The sequence below is a fragment of the Phyllostomus discolor genome, chromosome 5 (assembly GCF_004126475.2).
Source record: "Phyllostomus discolor isolate MPI-MPIP mPhyDis1 chromosome 5, mPhyDis1.pri.v3, whole genome shotgun sequence".
Classification (NCBI taxonomy): Eukaryota; Metazoa; Chordata; class Mammalia; order Chiroptera; family Phyllostomidae; genus Phyllostomus; species Phyllostomus discolor.
Genome location: NC_040907.2, coordinates 66,439,983 through 66,450,457, shown reverse-complemented (window position 1 = coordinate 66,450,457; position 10,475 = coordinate 66,439,983). Strand labels below are relative to the sequence as shown.

Below are 10,475 nucleotides of genomic sequence, written 5' to 3'. Positions count from 1 at the left end.
TGGCAAGCCAACAATGGAGCAATGGGGAGCAAATGCTGGACAGAAAGGCAGAAACCAAGGAAGGAGCAGCACACCCAGAGTGGGACTTCAGCCAGGTTGCACAGACTCCAAAGATGGTACTTTTATGTAGGGCAAGAATGCCAGGCATATTCTGAAACTGCTCTGGCCTAGCAGAGGCCGCAGGGTTTATTTATCTCTGGGTGTTTTAAAGGCAGTGGAGCTCTGAGGCAGAAAACAGCATTTATTTCAAATTGTACCTTCATTAAATAAGATTCCTTTTCCTTTCCACCAAGCCCTGTCTCCAGAGTTTTGCCTGTTGGCACAGTAGGACCATCCCCCACCCCCGCATTGGCTGGTTCTGTAACAAGTTCCGGCCCTTGCTTGCTGAGTGATTTTGGCAATCTCTTACCCTTCCAAAGCCCTCACCTCTAAGACAGCAACATCAGTGGTACTCACCTCCTAGGAGCGTTGTTCAGGTTAAGTGATAATGCTTGTTTTGTAAGGAAATGCTGCTAAATATCGCTGCTGTTGTCTTAATATCTTCCTTATCTACATCAATTCTAAGATTCTTGCTCTGCTCAGATCACTTTTTCCCTTGAGCACCACACAGACCACACATATTTCTGTATACCTTTGATACCTGCAAACCCTACGCCTCTTAGACAAACCATTCTGTCCACCTTGGAATCTGCATATAATTCTTATTTGGAATGATCTCCCCCTTTCTGGTTTCCCAGACTTATATGTGTTATCTTGGAAACTTTATTTTACTTTTTTATATACAGTATTGTTTTCTTTCATAATTGTGTTCAGCTTGTGTGTCCCACTGGATGGAGCAAATACTAGTATTTCATAGAGTCTTGTTTTTAATGTGCATTAACTCTAAAGTCGAAGTGCCAGAGACAAAAATACTCAAACTATGACAGCACAAACACTATAGTTGAAAATATATTTAACTAGAATTTGCACAGAATATAGAATTTTGTTCAGTTGAATTTCTGATTAAGAAGGAAGATTTTTTTCAAAGTTTTCCATAACAACTTTAAAAATATATTAGTAAAAAAGTTCTCATCTTAGTTAAGCACTGTATAGCAACTCTATCAACGCTTATTCAATGAAAAGGATCAGTGCAATGTATCTGGCCACCATGCTAAACAATTATACATACAAAACAGTTACAAATGAAAAAGGTATTAGAGACTAAGCTAAGTATATTCAGACTTTTAAAGAGATCATCACTAATATGAGTTAAATTGGGGGGCATTTTTTCTTTCTTTTCTGTGAGGTAGAAGTGATTTTTTAGAAGAGGGAATTAACTAAGGTTTAAAGTTAGGTGGAATCACTAAGAAAAAAGGTTTTGTTACATACAGATGAAGAGGTATCAAAGTTTATTTATTGTTAAAACTAATGAAATATAATGAATGACCAGAGGAAATACTTCATTTGCTTTTCTGACTACCTTTGAGCACATGGAAATAGCTCAAATGTAAGAGGTAAGACAACTTGGAAAAAAAAAAAAAGCTCCTAGTTCAGAGCTCTAATAGTTACTGAACACAAGACCTGGAGAAGAAATCTGACCTCACTTTCCTCTCCTGAGGAGCTCTAGTATTTGGTAGTTTCCCAGATCTTCAACAGGACAATATTCAGAGATTCTCTCGCAAAATCAAATACACTTTAATGAAACATTTAGTTTGTGGAAAGCATCTTGTCATTTTACAGGCTACAGAAATTCTAAAATAGTATCAGCCCTGAAAAAATATCTACCTTAGGAGCCAATATATGTACCTTTGAAATATTTGTAAGTGATGCACTGTTTCCATTAGAAGTGGTCATACCCTCTGATACAGGCATGTTGAAGAACAGTAACATACCTTTGCCCTGGGTTAATGGACACCAGGTGCCGCGTAGGAATTCAGTGAACATTTTCCTTTCTCCTATGTGACAAACTACACATTTTCCCTGGACTGCTCTAAGCAGTTGGGAAGCAAAAAATTAATCTATATTTGATTAAAAATAACAGTGTAATTGCTGATAATAATCATGATAATGAGAACAGTAACAAAAAAGGAACCCACCTGTGAGTTATTCCAATTCACACAGGGATTTAAACTAAAAATCATCTCAGAAGCTAAGCATAGAGTAATGTACTTTGGATAGTCTTTAAAAAGAATGGTGAACTATTACTCTAACCAACTAGATAAGGATCTGGGAAGATGCATGTGGGAAGTGAAAAATAAATATATAAAAATTGAGCTTTATTCTCCTTCTCTTTTAACTGATGTTTTGCCAATATGCTATGGGCTTCATCAGAGAATGAGAACACAAACTTTTGTTTGGGCATCAAAGCATTTTTCAATTCTAACTTAGGTAATGAGATAAATGTGTAAAGTCACTGATCCAAAGCCTGCTTTGTGTAGCTGTTGCTTTATCACAACATTAAAAGACAAACAAACAAACAGATAGCTCTGTAGATTTAACTGTAGTACCTGGAAAAATTTGGAAAGTCATCAAGAAATTGATTTACAAACAAGGAGAAGATACTATCTGTTTTCAGCTTGGCTTATTCAGAATAAATTCCACTGGATTAATCCGATCCCTTTAGACTGAGTGACATACCTGACAAAAGATGGACTGTGGGTGTCTGGGAAGAAGGAGCAAAGGTAAAATATATAAGGAGACGCCAATGACTAAGGTACACTTAAAACTAACTTCTTGTTAGTTTATTCTAGACACATGAACACATACTACTTTTCAAATTACTTCTCTAGTCTCCCTCAAGTCACAATTACCTCATCTACAAAATAAAAGGGGTGCACTAGATGAGGGTTTTCCAACTGTGTGCCACGGCCTCTTTGAGGGTTGTGAAATTAACCTACTAGGTGACTGCTAGCAATTTTAAAAACATGAAGTAGAATAGATTAGAATAGAAACCACCAGAGTGCATGTAGTGAGGGTAAATACTCTTTGTGTAACTTTTCTTTCAACCATGTAGTATGTGTGTGTGCATTTGCTTTATAGGATATAATATGGAATACATTTCTTACTATAGACTGCAATCAAAAATGCTCAAAAGCTACTGGATGTATTGATATCTAAGATCCATTTGAATTTTTTTCTCCCCTCAGCAAACACTTATGGCATACACCAGGTATCTGTAGTACCTCTGGTTCCAACATTATAATGTTGGATGATGCACTCAATTAACAAAAACATATAAATGTTGAAATTATTCATTTGATAGATTAGAATTCTATTTTGCCTATTCTTAATAAAGTACAGTTCAATTATATCACATATGCATTTAAATGATGTACATTCAACTAGATGCATTTAGCAAACACAAAATTAAAAACATATTTACTTTGGCTCCTAAATGCAAACCAAAAAAATTTATTTAGTACTCTTCTGAAAACAACAACAACAAAACAAAAAACCCACCAGTAATCTGTTCCAACACTATTAAAGAAACTATTTAAAACTTTTAATTAAGAGTCGTCAAGTAACCCCCAAGCCACATACATGGTACTTAAGAGAAATTAGAAATAATACTATTTTGCATAATAGACTATAAAAACTCAGCCCTCTGTGAGCTTCAACCACACTGCAACTCCATTATAAAATCGGAGCTTAGATGGCTGCCCTTCTCACCTTCCTTCTGAAGAGCATAGATCATTTTTTTCTGTATTCCTTCCTTCTTTTCTTCTTCTCCTACCTCTTCCACTTCCTTTTTGTCTCCACCCCCCCATCCTTCTTTCTCTTTTTGAGCACAGTTGAACCTTAACCATTTTATATACTTCATTAAAAGGTTACATGTTACATATATGTAAATTATGAAGCATAGTAATAAAGTAAACCCACTATCAACTTAAGAACAAGAAACATTACTGACACAACAGGTGTTGTCCAATCCTAGCTACCTCTTTCCCCCAAAGGTTATCAGCAGCCTAAATTTAGTATTTATTACTTCTTTCTACTCTTTCTTCTATGACATAGGTGTATCTATAAACAATATTCTTCATTTTGATTTGTGATGACTTTTATTAAAACAATATGATGTTTTATTGTCTGAAACTTAGGTGTGTTTGACAATACACCCATACAGCTGGAGTTCATCCATTTCCAATGCTGTATAATATTGAATTCTGTGACTATACCACAGTTTCTTTAATCATCCCCCTGCCAGTGAGCTGCTGTGAATGCTCATTAAATATCTTCTGGTGCACATATGCTAGAAGTTCTCTTGGATGGTGCTTACCCATCTTTTTTCATCATGGCACTGTGAGACACTGCACTGACCAGAGACTGGCTTAAGGATTGCTGCTTCTCTGTTCTCACTAAACAACCCCAACAGCACATCTGAGGCTTCTCCTTAACACGTTAGTCTACCACCACACATGGGTCAGACTCTCCACCGTAAGGTACACCATATCTAAGCAAAGAATTGGCAAGTCTTAGGGTATGAGAATGTTTGATTTCACAATGAGTTTTTCCAAAATAGTCATGCCAATTTTTAGTCTGAATAGCAAAATATGTCCCTTGTGTCACAATCTCACTATAGTTCATGTTAACAGACATTAAATTTTTGCCAGTTTAGTGGTTATGAATTATATCTCATTTTGGTCTTACTTTGTATTACTAATGAGTGTGAACATTTTTTCATATAATTATTTGCCTTATGTATTTATTCGCTGTGATGTGCCTGTGAAAATATTCTACCCATTTTTAATTTGGTTTATTTTTTTCTTAATGACTTGTAAGAGTTTTTTATGTATTCTGTGTATTAATGCTTTATTGGTTTTATGTTGCCTTGGTCAGCTGGGATGCTGTAAACAAAATTCCAAAGACTGGCTTAAAAAACAGAAAATTATTTCTCACAGTTCTATAGGCTAGAAGACTGATGAGGTTACCGGTATGGTGGGTTTCTTGTGAGAACACTCTTCCTGGCCACTTTCTCATTGTGAACTCACCTGGCTGAGAGAGAGAAAGAGAGAGAGAGATCTGATATCTCTTCTAATAAGGGCACTAATCCCATCATGAGGGCTCCACCCTCATGACCACATCTAACCCTGATTACCTTCCAAAGGCCCCCCTCTTTAAAATACGATCTCAGTAGGATTTCAACATATGAATTTGGGAGGAAGGGAGGGACACAATTCATTCAATAGTATAGGAACTTCTAGTTTCCTGTTGATCTTTTCACTTTGGTTATGGTGCTTCTTTTACAAACAGTAGTAAGCTTGCTCACAAAATATGTTTTTATAAGACAAAGTTTATTATAAGTACTTCTAAGGGTTTTATAGTTTGACTTTAATTTTTTTGAGATTTTTTTTAAAGATTTTTTAAAATTTATTTATTTATTTTCAGAGAGTGAAGGGAGGGAGAAAGAGAGAGAGAGAAACATCAATGTGCGGTTGCTGGGGCCCATGGCCTGCAACCCAGGCATGTGCCCTGGCTGGGAATCGAACCTGCAATGCTTTGTTTCATAGCCCAAGCTCAATCCACTGAGCTATGCCAGCCAGGGATTGAATTTAATTTTTAATCTGTCTGGAAATTGTTTTTCTGAACAACCTGAGGTGGAGAGTCAAGTTCCTTTTTGTCCTCATGAACCATAATAGTCCAAGTACCATTTACTGTGTGGTGCTATGCCACCTGTGCCATAGTGAACATTTATGGCACAGTCTGTCAGGTTTCCATGTAAGAATGGATCTGTCACTGAGTTCCCTACTCTGTTGCATTGATCAATTTGATTACCCCTGTGCCAGTATGCTGTCTGAGATACTAAACATTTATAATTTTCTTTAGAAGAATCTTGACAATTCTCTGACCTTTGTTCTTGCACGTAAATTTTAAATAAATGTAAATATAAATGTAAATGTATCAAGTTCTTTTGGAATTTTTCAAATGCAATAAACTATAATTAAAGTTGGAAATCACTGAAATTTTTGTAATATTAAGATTTCCACCCTGGCTGATGTGGCTCAGCAGACTGAGTGCTGGCCGCCAAATGATCGCCAGTTGGATTCCCAGTCAGGGCACATGCCTGGGCTGCCGGCCAGGTCCCCAGGAAGGGGTGTGTGAGAGGCAACCACACATTGAAGTTTCTCTCCCTCTTTTTCTCCCTCTCTTTCCTTCTCACTAAAAATAAATGACTTCTTTTAAAAAAGATTTCCTATCCAAGATCATTGTCTATTTCTCTATTTATTATGTCTTCTATATATTTCATTCAAATTTCAGAGTTTTCTCAAATGGGTCTTAAACTTTTTGTTATACTTATTTCTAGGTATCTTATACAATATCTTGTTGAAATTACACTTTGTTTTGTTGCCCATATGTAATTAATTTTCATGTATTGGTTGTATATCCAGCCATTTAAGTAAATTTTTATATTAATTCCAAGTACATCTAAAGACTTCTATGTAGAAAATAAGATAACTTAAAAATAATAGTCTGTTTCTTCTTTACCTATTTTAATTTAATTTCATTAAAAGTTATTATTTTACTAGCTAGACCTTCCAGTAAAATGATGAATAGAATTGGTGTCAGTGGGCACCTTTGTCTACTTTCTGATGTTAAAGCATATGCTCCTAACTTTTGATAATTAAGGAAAGTATTTATTATAGGTTTTTCTAGAAAGAAAGTTTCCTTTATTCCTAGGCCTCTAATACTTCCTCATTTCTCTCTCTCTCTCTCTCTCTTTTTTTAATTGTTTTTCTGGTACAGTTGTCTCCATTTTCCGCCTACCACTCCCCCAACCCCAGCCATCCCCACCTCCCACCCTTGATCCTACCCACCTTTGGCTTTTACCATGTGTCCTTTAAATACTTTCATTTGGATTTTAAATCATGAGTGAATGTTGAATTTTGTCAAATTCTTTTTCTGCATCTTTTAAAAATATGTTTTTTCTCCTTTAATTTATTACTGAAGTAATTATATTGATCAAGCTTCTAAACCTAAACTTCCCATGCATTTTGGAAATAAACTAAACTTGGTCATGTTGAGTTATTCTTTCTCATGTACTACTATATGCAGTTTTCTAATAATTTGTTTAAGATTATCCAGCTCATACTTATGAGTAGAATTAATTTTTTATCATTCTTTTACCCATGTCTGTTTTTTTTTAAGATTTTATTTAATTATTTTTAGAGAGGGAAGGGAGAGGGAGAGAGAGAGAGAGAGAAACATCAATGTGCGGTTGCTGGGGGTTATGGCCTGCAACCCAGGCATGTGCCCTGACTGGGAATCGAACCTGCGACACTTTGGTTCACAGCCCGCACTCAATCCACTAAGCTACGCCAGCCAGGGCCCATGTCTGTTTTTTAACTAAGTAATACTAGTTTTTTTTATCAAATACTTTTGAATTTTATTGTTGTTCAAGTATAGTTCAAGTAATACTGCTTTTATATAATAATTGGAGAGTATTTCTTTTTTTATATTTTCAAGAAAAATTTAAAGTTGCAAAATCTGTCCTTTAATATTTTGCAGAACTTATCTGTAAAACCACCTACATATAGTATTTTCTAGGTGAGATTTCTAATCACTAATCCATATTTTATTTTATTTTTTAATTATGATAGTACAGCATGGACTTTCTATTTCTTCTTTTTGTTAGATTCCAAAATTCAGATTATTTGTATTTATCTCATATGTTTATAGTTTAAATTTTATTAACATAAAATCATTCACATTTTTCTCTTATTTTAACTCTGTCATATTTTAGTTCATTTTTATGATTATTAATGTTGATTATAAGTATAATAGAACTTTTTTAAAGATTTTATTTATTTATTTTTAGAGAGAGTGAAAAGGAGGGAGATAGAGAGGGAGAGAAGCATCAATGTGTGGTTGCCTCTCACATGGTGCCCACTGGGGACCTGGCCCGCAACCCAGGCATGTTCCCTGACTGGGAATCAAACCGGCAACCCTTTGGTTTGCAGCCCATGTTCAATCCACTGAGCTACACCAGCCAGGGCTATCCTAGTACTTTTTTATTATCACAGGGAAATATATATTTCTGTGTGTGTGTATGCGTATATATAAATTGATTTTAGAGAAAGAGAAAGGGAGAGCAAGAAACATCAATGTAAAAGAGAAACATCCATCGATTGCCTTCCATACACACCCTGAGGTCAAACCTGTCACCTAGGTATGTACCCTGAAAGGAAATCAAACCCGCAACCCTTTGGTGCTTGGGACAATGCTCCAACCAACTGAGCCATCTGGCCCAGGCTCTTTTCACTTTTTTTTGTTTGGTGCACCATTCCTGGAAGTACTGCAATACCAGGTTGATGCAAGAAGTGGATGGAGCAAGCTCCTATTCTACCTCCCAACTCCAAAAATCCATTTAATATAATATCCTTGGATAGAGAATGTATCGCATATTAAACTGATAAGAACAGATACTACACTTGATCTTAGCCAAAAGGCTGAGAAGGGATCCTTTCACTTTTTTAATTAGTCTTTGACGTATCTTGTATTTTATTGGTCTTATAATAGAACTAGTATTTGTCTTTATTCATCCTTTATGTTACGTTATTATTATTTTTTACTTCTGATCTTAATTATCTCTTTCAACTACATGTGTTGGATTAATTCTATTGTTATAACCTAATTTGGGGGTTGGAAAACATTTCTTTAAAGGGCTAGTTCATAAATGTTTTAAGCCTTGTAAGCCATTTAGTCTCTGTTGCAAGTATTCAATTTATGCCATGGTAGCAAGAAAGCAGCTATAACAACATGTACATGAACAGGTGTGAATATATTCCAATAAAACTGTCTTTACAAAAACAAGGGCCAGATTTGGTTCTTGGGACACATAATTCATTGACCCTTGGCCTAACATTTTGATTCTCAACATGCGGTCTGTAGACTTCCTTGGTGAAGTGTCCCTGAGAACCCTTCAGGTTGTATGGTCAGAACTATTTCCACAATAATGCTACTCAAATGTTATTTGACTTTTTGACTGTGTTACCTTGAATTGACAGTGTAAAAACAAGGGTGGATGAAATTGCTGGAACCTTAGCACAAATCGAGGCCATGATCACTGTATTCTTCACCAATGTATTCTTACTATGAAAATAAGTGCCTATTTACTTAAGATTATCTTTAATTAAATAATAAAAATTATTTTATTAAATTTTGATCCCTGGGTTGCATCTTTTTGATATTTTGTCTGGTGAATTGTAATTTATACATAAAGCACTTCTGATGCATTTTAAAATGTGGTAATTCTCTCAAAGAAAAGCATTTATTTAACTATTGGAGTTGCAAGCTCAACTAGCCATTTTCATCATGGAACACCATGTAAACTTTAAAGAACCAGTCAAATTATGGGTACTCAGCTTCTAATATTTGGCAGACATTTGTTCAAAAATGAATGAAATGAGCTTGGAAGCAACTGAAAATATTTATTACCAATATCAAAATTCTAACTTTCAAGTAAAATTGGAATTTAATATTGTATCTGTCAGTGAACTTGACAGCTTGCCAATAATTAAAGGCTGTTCCAGTGAAATCAGTGGTGATTTTAATAAGTGTATTTTTCTCTTATAAGGTAATAAAATATGTCAACATTCAGAATATTGCATAATGTACCAATAGTTTCTTGATTATCAATACATAATATTACAAAAAATCCATTTAAAGTGCAAGACATACCAATAGATCTCAGTGTAGCAGACCATGGAAGATTCATTGATGTGGTTTCAAATTCCACATTGCAACTAACCTTTAAAAGATTATCACCAGTGGAGATTTGGCACAGTATCAAAGGAAAAATTTCACAACTATATAAAAGGCCTGTTAAAATACCCCTCTTCTCTTGATACATGCCTTGATACTTTTGTATACTGTAACCAAACTAATATTTGATAACAAAATAAATGCAGAAACAGATCAGACCATGTAGTTCACTTCAGCTGTCAGACATTAAAGAGATTTTCAATAATGTAAAACAATTCCATGTTTCTGACTAAACACTTGGGGAAAACATTTTTTATTAAAGTGTAAGGTATATATGATGGGTTTATTATTTTAAAATGATTTTGTAAGTGTCTCAGAATTCTAATTCTAATTCTATAAATATTGACAATTAAAACTCACATCAATACAAGCCCTTGTTTATATTAGTTTACTTATATTTTAATTGGTAGAGATTACCATAAACCATATTAGATATGCATATGTCATGGTTGTGGTTTAATAATTATTATTTAATTATTGAGAAAAAATAAAAATCAAAGTCTTTGTGGGCCTTGATAATTATTAGGAATGTTACACAGTCCTAACACTTAAATGTTTGAGAATAATTGGTCTACATTACTAAATTAGATTCTTAACTCATTAATGTTTAGCTTTTATTCTGTTTTAATATAATAATTTTAGGTTATGAATAGCCCTCACAGTCTCTTTTCACTGCCTCTCATAAGTTTTTATATATAATATTGTCAATATCACTCAGTTATAGGTAAATTTTGCAT

At 34.5% G+C, this 10,475-nt stretch overlaps 1 non-coding gene across 1 annotated transcript; it reads right to left on the bottom strand.

Annotated features, from left to right (window-relative positions):
- Positions 1–8,244: 8,244 nt before the first annotated feature.
- On the bottom strand, positions 8,245–8,435 carry LOC114498374. The gene has a single exon (XR_003684790.1). It is a non-coding gene; the product is annotated as a U2 spliceosomal RNA (small nuclear RNA).
- Between the last annotated feature and the right edge of the window lie 2,040 nt (positions 8,436–10,475).